Here is an 8,076-nt window from a genome sequence, read left to right as displayed (position 1 = left end):
CAAATGAGATTTCTTTGCCAACTTGTGAATTTGTCACACTGTTAACCAGCTGCGGCCTTTTATAATCAAGAAGAGGGGCCTATGCCCATTCATGCATGAATCCTCAACAAACCTCCCCAGGACTGAGGCAGATACGGCTGCCCCTACTTTGCAGAAGTTTAAACTAAGACCCAGATAGGTACCAGGAGTGGTCTGAAGTCGCCGAGTGAGGTGGCAGTTGAACCAGGGTCCAGCTCACTTAACCATGGCCTTTCAGAACTAGTTCCCCGTGCCAGGACTCAAGCCTCGCCCCAGATGGATCGTTTAGGGCGGGCTGGAGCAGATGACTCACTCTCCCCACCCTACTTTCCGCCTGGACTGAGACCAGAGTGAAGGGACAACACTATCTTGCAACTTGAGGGGTGTCTACAGAAAGTTTGTGGGCTTGTCCCCTTTCTTTCACCAAAAATACCAGTTCTTTGAACTCTAACAAAAAGCATTCGTCTTTCAACACACTTCATACAAGTTTTTACACTTTCTTAGGTGGGGTTTTCCTAGTCTGAATTTAGGAGTTGATTTACTTTAATCTCCATCCCCACTTCACTTGGTTTGCCCCCCGCTGTTTACTCCCATTGCGGAAGTCGCCCGGGTGGAGCTCCTGGGACAGTACTCTTGAGTACGTCTTTTGCGTAGCTATTTAACTGGCATTGCACTCAGGCCAATGGAATGCCCGGAAGCTCCAGGCGGGTGGGGCAGGGAACCAATCAGGGCCGTTGGCGGGGTGTGGCTGCGACCCAGGGCGGGGAATCGCGTAATGGCGGACTCAGGCCGTGCGAGCGCGGCTGGGGGCGTAGCGCGCTGAGGGGGGTCCGGCCGTGTGGCAGCCCGCGAGGCGGTCCGCGGGAGCAGACCCCGTGCAGAGACTGGGCGGGCGGCCGACCCTTCCTGTCGCTGAGGGCGACTGCGGGAGGCCAGGTGAGCAACAAGTCCGCTTGGGCAGACCCCCGCCGTGAGGCGCGCGGGGGACCCCAGATGGGCCGACCCTCCCGAGCCGCGCAGGGTCCGGGGAGTGGGTGCCGCGCCTCCTGCTGTGGACCTGCAGAGGCCAGGCGAGTGGTCAGCGCGTGGTGGCGTCTTAGTCCACCCCACCCCCTCGAGGGGGTGACCTGGAGCCCCGTTCGGAGACTTGGAGGGGCCGGCAAGTCTGTGAGGCTGTGAAAGTGTCCCAACCTGACCTGCCTCTGCCACTAACTCGCTGTGTGATCTTGGGCAAGTCACTTCCCTCTCTGGGCCTTAGTTTCCCTCTTGGTAAAACGAAGCCTTTGTCGGTAGTTGTACATGAGTTGGGTCTCAGCTATTGTCTGAGATCTTGGGCAAGTTCTTCCCCAGCCTGAGCCTCAGTTTCCATCTCTGGACCGTGAAGTAATGGAGGTGCTGGTTGAGGCTAAGTTGCGGAGCGGCAGGGAGGCCACTGAGTGTGTATATGTACAAAATGGCCTGCAGAGCAAGGAGAGTTGGCTAAAGGGGCTCTCCCATGAAGGCCATGGGCGCTACCCAAACCATGATGGGGTGAGATGGGATCTGCATATAACACCCCAGGAATCCTGGAGCCTCTGAGATGGGGAAGTTTTTATACAGTTGTCTGTGGAGTCAGAAGAGGAAATACTCCTTGGTGCCTCCTGGGGCTGTGATTGGAGTTTATGCCCAGAGTCAGAAGGTTTAGCAGGAAGAGGGAGAAGAACATTTATGGCACTCCTACTACTAAGTGCCAAACCTTGCTTAAGTATATGTTCTTATTTAATTTTTACAGCCACCCTTGAGAATTTACACATACGGAAACTAAGTTTCAGAGGAGTTAAGTAACTTGCCTAAGGTCACACAGTAAAGTGCAGACCTTACCAACACTAAGTTGTTTCTTTTGAGAATCACTAGGCAAGGGGGAAAGTCACTGCCCACTTAAAAGTAGGGAAGTTTGCTTTGTCACAAATGGGGGATGGGGCCTGGCCCCAGACATTTGATTTGACTTCTGGCAAGGAGACAGTCTTGATCTCTGGATGGTTCCCTTTGTTCAGTCTGTGAGTTGGAAAGGGCCATTTCTAAGTTGGTAGAAGTCACTCTGAAGTCTGTCAGAACCTCAGAAAGGGCCATTTGAATCCTGGTCCATTGGCCTATAGGAGAAATTTCATCAGCTATTGGTGTATTGACTTTTGGTTCAGGTTGGTGCCAGCTTTTTCTCCTACCTAAGAAGGCCACATTTTCTTGAGATGGGAGAAATTTCCCATTTGTTCATTCAAATTTCTTTGGATTCCTTGGGGTGAAAGGTTCAATAGCCCACCTCTGATGAAACTTAATATCTCTTTCTTTGTGCTCCCTGTTATCTACTTCCAGATGAGTGAAGATTGTGGATTTAGGGTAGGCAGTAGTTAGGTACTAAAAATTGCAGCCCTTAATTTTTCCAAATCTCAGAGCTTTTGGTTAATCAAAATAGCGGGACCGGCCTTAGTTATTGTTCTCATATGGCTATGGTAAGGAGGAAAATTGGAGGAGGAAGTTGCTGAGAAAGAGGGCGTTTCTTAGTAGTGGAGCCAATATGTATTTCTTTGTTTGAAATTCTAAAACCAGAAAAGCAGCAACTAAAGGAGGAAGGAAGGAGAGAACTGTGAAACTCTTCTTCCTGTTCAAATATCTTTAAGGGCTGTTCCTGTCTCTATCCATGTCCAAGGCTCTGCTTTCATAGAAAAAGTGAATTGTAATTTGTCCAACATTTTCTTCTTGAATGACATAATTTTAAATCTTAAACCCTCTGAGATAATTTTTTTATAAAGTCAGACATTTTTGTAAGTTATTTATCAGTGAATGATTCTTCTTCTCAACATGATTACCATTCAGTCTTTGGCTATGTTTTAACTATGATTTAAATCAGTGAATTTCAACCTAAGGATTGATTTAGATATTGGAGGATGCAAATGTCACCATCACTTGAAAAACACTAAACGGTGTTTTTAGTTTTTGACATTTGTTAAAAGTATTTTTAATGCTTTATTTTCCAGGATTATGTATATGTGATAGTTGTTAAGACATTGAATTTATTGCATGTGAAGATCTACATTCATTCTCAGTATTAGTAATATTTTCTGTATAAGAAATAAGATTTAGTCTTAATTATTATACCAGTCCATAGTACCGTATTCAAAATATTTGAGGGCCAAAAAAAGTTCTTAGGGCAATGTGTTTCTGAGTTTAGACATTTTTGGCTGTTTGGATTTTAGAAAAGAAATGTGGTATATGTGCTACGTATTATGTAACACCCCAGAGAGGTCTGGGCCAGCACCTTTTAATCAAATGCATTACTATTTCTGTAGTAAACTCAATGTTCACACTAACTGGGATAAATAAATGCTGTACTATCAATAGCCTCATGCCATTTCTTGTCTGGTTTTGCTACCAAATGAATAACAAAAAACTTGTTTTTCACAGGCCTTTTGGATTTTGGAATTGAAGTGAAGGGATTGTGGACCTCTGCGTAAAATTATATGATGACAATAATTATAAGGAAAAACATTGTATAACCAAGTTAATTTCAAAGTCATGAGTCCTAAAAACAGTATTACATAGAAGATGCTTTTTTTGTTTGTTTCTGCCCTGTTAAACTCTTACTCTAATTAAAATATGCCTGATATGCATTTTCCCTTAAGTATCAAAATTTATCTTTTTATATCTTCACTGGTCTCTGTTTTAGATGTTAGAATGACACTGTCCACTTCTTTTTTAAATAGTAATTTGTAGGGTCTTTGCTCATCAGTTTTTGTATAGCATTTAAGAGAATTGTACCTTTTTTCTTTCTTTCTTTTTTTTTTTTTTTGAGACAGAGTCTCACTTTGTTGCCCAGGCTAGAGTGAGTGCGATGGCATCAGCCCAGCTCACAGCAACCTCAATCTCCTGGGCTCAAGCGATCCTCCTTCCTCAGCCTCCCGAGTAGCTGGGACTACAGACATGCGCCACCATGCCCGGCTAATTTTTTCTATATATATTAGTTGGCCAATTAATTCCTTTCTATTTATAGTAGAGACGGGGTCTTGCTCTTGCTCAGGCTGGTTTCGAACTCCTGACCTCAAGCAATGTACCTTTTTTCTGTATAATTCAGAGAAAGACTAATCAGGTAAGAATCTGTAGATTCATGTTTGCAGGATTTTAAAGCTGATTTTTCTCTTCAGGATGGTCTTTAGTATGAGGTAATAACTGTTGGATGGAATTTGGATCAAATTTTTATTTATTTTTAATTTATGAAGCTTCCACAATTTGCACATCTTGGTGTAAGGAGTTTACTAAAATATATTTAGAGTATTTCTATTTTATGTGTATGCTATATGAGAAATTTGTGTTTACCAACCACATGAATTTGGGTGGTTTCTTTAAATGGCCAAAGTCCTCTGTGAGTATATTTTTTAAAACTTAGGCTAACTTAGCTTTTCTCAGACACCTCTACTATAGACTTGAGGTAGATTGGTATTGTTGGAGGATGAAGAATTATTTTTTCTCTTTAGAAGAAGCCCTGTGACAGCATGGATATGAAGAATTCTGTCCTTGAGGAAACCATGTAGCCACCTGGTTTGAGGGCTTCAATTCATTTTCCTACTTAGGGTGGCTCCATAGTACCTTAAAATGGTGTACCTTCACTGTCTGGGAGATATAAGGGGTGTGAAACAGTGTATCAGGAGTTGCAGGTGGAGTCAGTGATTGGACTAGGAATTCGGAACAATTTTTATCCAGACTACCCAATTTCTTTTATTTCATAAGCACTGATAATATTGCAAAAGGAAGCCAGGTGTTAGTGGCCTGGTTAGTGCCTATAGTCCTAACTACTCAAGAGGCTAAGGAAGATCGCTTGAGCCCAGGGATTTGAGGCTGCAATGAGCTATGACAACACCGATGTACTTCCGGCCAACACAACAGCACAAGACCCCATCTCTTAAAAAAAAAAAAAAAAGGAAATAAAATATATTGGAAAAGGATTACAAATTAGTAGACTGACATCTTATTCCAAGTTATTTTGTTGTGACTGTGGGTAAATTCTTGAGTACAGGTACAGTGTCTTACATTTCTTTTGTATTCTATAATGCCTAAAGGCCTGGGCCTCAAACTTATCAGAATTTACCCTCAAAATGTGTATATCTGGCCTAGGAGCTCTGATGTCAATATACAGCCAGGGTTGAGAACCATTGGTAAAGCACATTATAAATGCTCAATAAGTATTTTGAGCACTTACAACTGACATGAGTTGGGTAGGGTGGAAGAGGACCCAGATTTTTTCATGAACTTAAAATAGCTTTTCAAGTATCAACACATACCTAACAGCAGGTCTGTACCCATAGTAAGTTTATCGTTGACTACTCTGTCAGAATTACCACCCTCATTTTATGACCTAGGCAGGGTTAGATGTAGGTAGTCCGTGTCAACAGACAGCTGAAATTTTTGTTTACGCTTTGGGTAGTGGCCTTATTACTAAGATTGATTAGGGCAGCAATTGCTAAATTGGGAATAGGTGGAAACGCAGAATTCTTGAGGATTTGGGTGGGGGAGGTGGATCGATGGGCACCAGTAGTACCAAAGGAAGAAATAAAAAGTTGTAATTTGACTGGGTCTCCAAGACACAGCACAACACATGGAACATAATTGACACTCCGTAACTTTACTTTTTTTTTTTTTTTTTTTTTGAGACAGAGTCTCACTTTGTTGCCCAGGCTAGAATGAGTGCCATGGCGTCAGCCTAGCTCACAGCAACCTCAAACTCCTGGGCTCAAGCAATCCTGCTGCCTCAGCCTCCCAAGTAGCTGGGACTACAGGCATGCGCCACCATGCCCGGCTAATTTTTTCTATATGTATTAGTTGGCCAATTAATTTCTTTCTATTTATAGTAGAGATGGGGTCTCGCTCTTGCTCAGGCTGGTTTCGAACTCCTGACCTCGAGCAATCCACCCACCTCGGCCTCCCAGAGTGCTAGGATTACAGGTGTGAGCCACCGCGCCCGGCCGGTAACTTTACTTTGACTGTTGAAATGAATGGCTTCTTGTTTGGGAAGAGACGTATGAGCTTTAACATAAGATCCAAGATGTTTCCTACTCATCTTTCATGGCAGGTCATTTGTTCCATGAAGCTTTCCCTGGGAAAAGTTGAGTGACTCTTTTTTTTTCCCCCTTTTGTTAAAGCATTTGTCAGATTGTCAAATCTGATATCAGGCAAATTACAAAACTCTTTCTCCTACCTGATTGTGAGCTCCTTAAGGTCAGGACTTTATTGTTCTTTTTTTTTCCTAAGGGTTGGGGTCTCACTATGTTGCCCAGGCAGGAGTACAGTGGCTATTCACAGATGTGATCATAGCTCATTGCAGCCTTGAACTCCTGGGCTCAAGCAATCCTCCTGCACAGCCTCCTGAAGAGCTGGGACCACAGGTGGAGCACTGCACCTGACTTATAGTATTCATTTTTGAATGACCAGTGCAATACCACAGTATAGGCTTAATAGATGTGAATAATGCTTAAATTATGGCTTCTGTATTGTTCTTGATTCATTCTTGTGTGTTCCTCTTACATTTTATGTTCAGGTCAGGAATGTTTAAGCAGCATCCCTGGTCTACCCACTAGATGCCAGTAGAACCCCCTATCCCCCGCCCCACTGTGTGACAATCAAAAATGTCTAGAGACATTGTCACATGTACCCTGGGGGACAAAAGTATCCTCTTTTGAGAACTACTGTATCCACAGGAGCAGGAGCAGTAGAGCAATAGAGCAAAGTGAGTGTATATGTCCTTAGGTGCATTCTCTCCTTTTATTCCTTCTTTCTGGTTACAGAGTTCCTGTCTCTGATTTTGGTTAAGAAAGGCAAATGAGGGAAATCAGGAGGTGACAACTTTAAAATAGCCCCATTATTTTTATTCTGTTCAAATTTTATTTTATTCAGTTTAAATATATTAGAGCAGTACAGATAGCTGAATTATTTATGCAGATCTATGTAAATTCAATTTTTACCACTGATTAAGATTAGATGGAGTAAAGAACTACTAGAATATTACTACCTTGCATGAAAGACTGTTTCTTAGAAAAGCTCATAGCTATAGCACAACAAAGTGACTGTGATCAACAATAAGTTAGGGTATAATTTAAAATAACTAAAAGAGTGGAATCAGAATGTTCCTGATGCAAGGAAATGATAGATGCCTGAGATGATGGATCTAAGGGGTAATTGGATACCCCAATTACCCTGATTTGATTAATTCATGTACTTGTATCAGAGTATCATGTGTGCGCTATGAAAATATGCAACTATTATGTGCCCATAATAATTAAAAAATAAAAAAGCGCTCCGCTTAAAAAAAAACCTGAAAAAGTTTTACATAGCCAAAAAGTTTAACACCTAAAGAATAACCAGCATTGCTTTCATAAGGAACTTGCTAGTCTTGTCAGGATTCTTCTTGGCTAATTTTTGAGCTTCATACCTAAGAAATATTATATTTTGATGTTCCTGCATAGAAACTTTATAACTCTAAAAAAATATGTTTAGCATGAACATGCTTTTCTTTTTGCCTTTTCTCACAGATGAAGTCTTGCTATGTTGTCTAGGGTGGACTTGAACCTGGGCTCAAGTGATTCTCCTGCCTTAGCTTCCCAAGTTGCTGGGACTGTACACATGTGCCACTGTGCCCAGCTTGGTCATGCTTTTCCAAGCTCAATATTTTTTGTTATTGGTAGACTGATCAAGGCAGTGGTCCTTGGTTCTTCTGGGCATTCATAAATTAATGACAAGGTGGTAGTAACATTTGGGGACTTCACTCTCTTTTGACCAACTCTCTACAATATAATGTTATAATCATTCATGTCTTAGTCACCACTAAGGTGAAGTTGAATGAGTGTTTTTTTCCTGTTCCATTTGAAGTTATGAATGGTACTTTAGAGAATTCAAATGTATAGTTATGAATAGTATCTCAGAATAGTTACCATTTATGCAAATGAAACACACTTCTTAACTTAGAAACCAAACAGAATTGAATTAGAAAAGAGAAGAATAGAGACAAGAATTGTTGAATGCTTGCTGAGAAAATAA

The 8,076-nt window shown here is 41.9% G+C and overlaps 1 protein-coding gene across 2 annotated transcripts in view; it reads left to right on the top strand.

Annotated features, from left to right (window-relative positions):
• The first annotated feature begins 686 nt into the window (after nt 1–686).
• Nucleotides 687–8,076, top strand: part of WASF2 (WASP family member 2) — a 76,016-nt gene continuing 68,626 nt past the window's right edge. Inside the window, exon 1 of one of the 2 annotated variants that reach the window (XM_075995557.1) lies at nt 687–954. The gene's annotated coding sequence lies outside the window, so the exon portion shown is untranslated. The remainder of the gene's footprint in view (nt 955–8,076) is intronic. The other variant, XM_012750617.2, reaches the window with a different exon arrangement.

This window comes from Microcebus murinus, chromosome 2 (genome assembly GCF_040939455.1).
Source record: "Microcebus murinus isolate Inina chromosome 2, M.murinus_Inina_mat1.0, whole genome shotgun sequence".
NCBI classification, from domain to species: domain Eukaryota; kingdom Metazoa; phylum Chordata; class Mammalia; order Primates; family Cheirogaleidae; genus Microcebus; species Microcebus murinus.
Note: the sequence above shows the minus strand (reverse complement) of the source record. Positions and strands in the feature narration are given on the sequence as shown.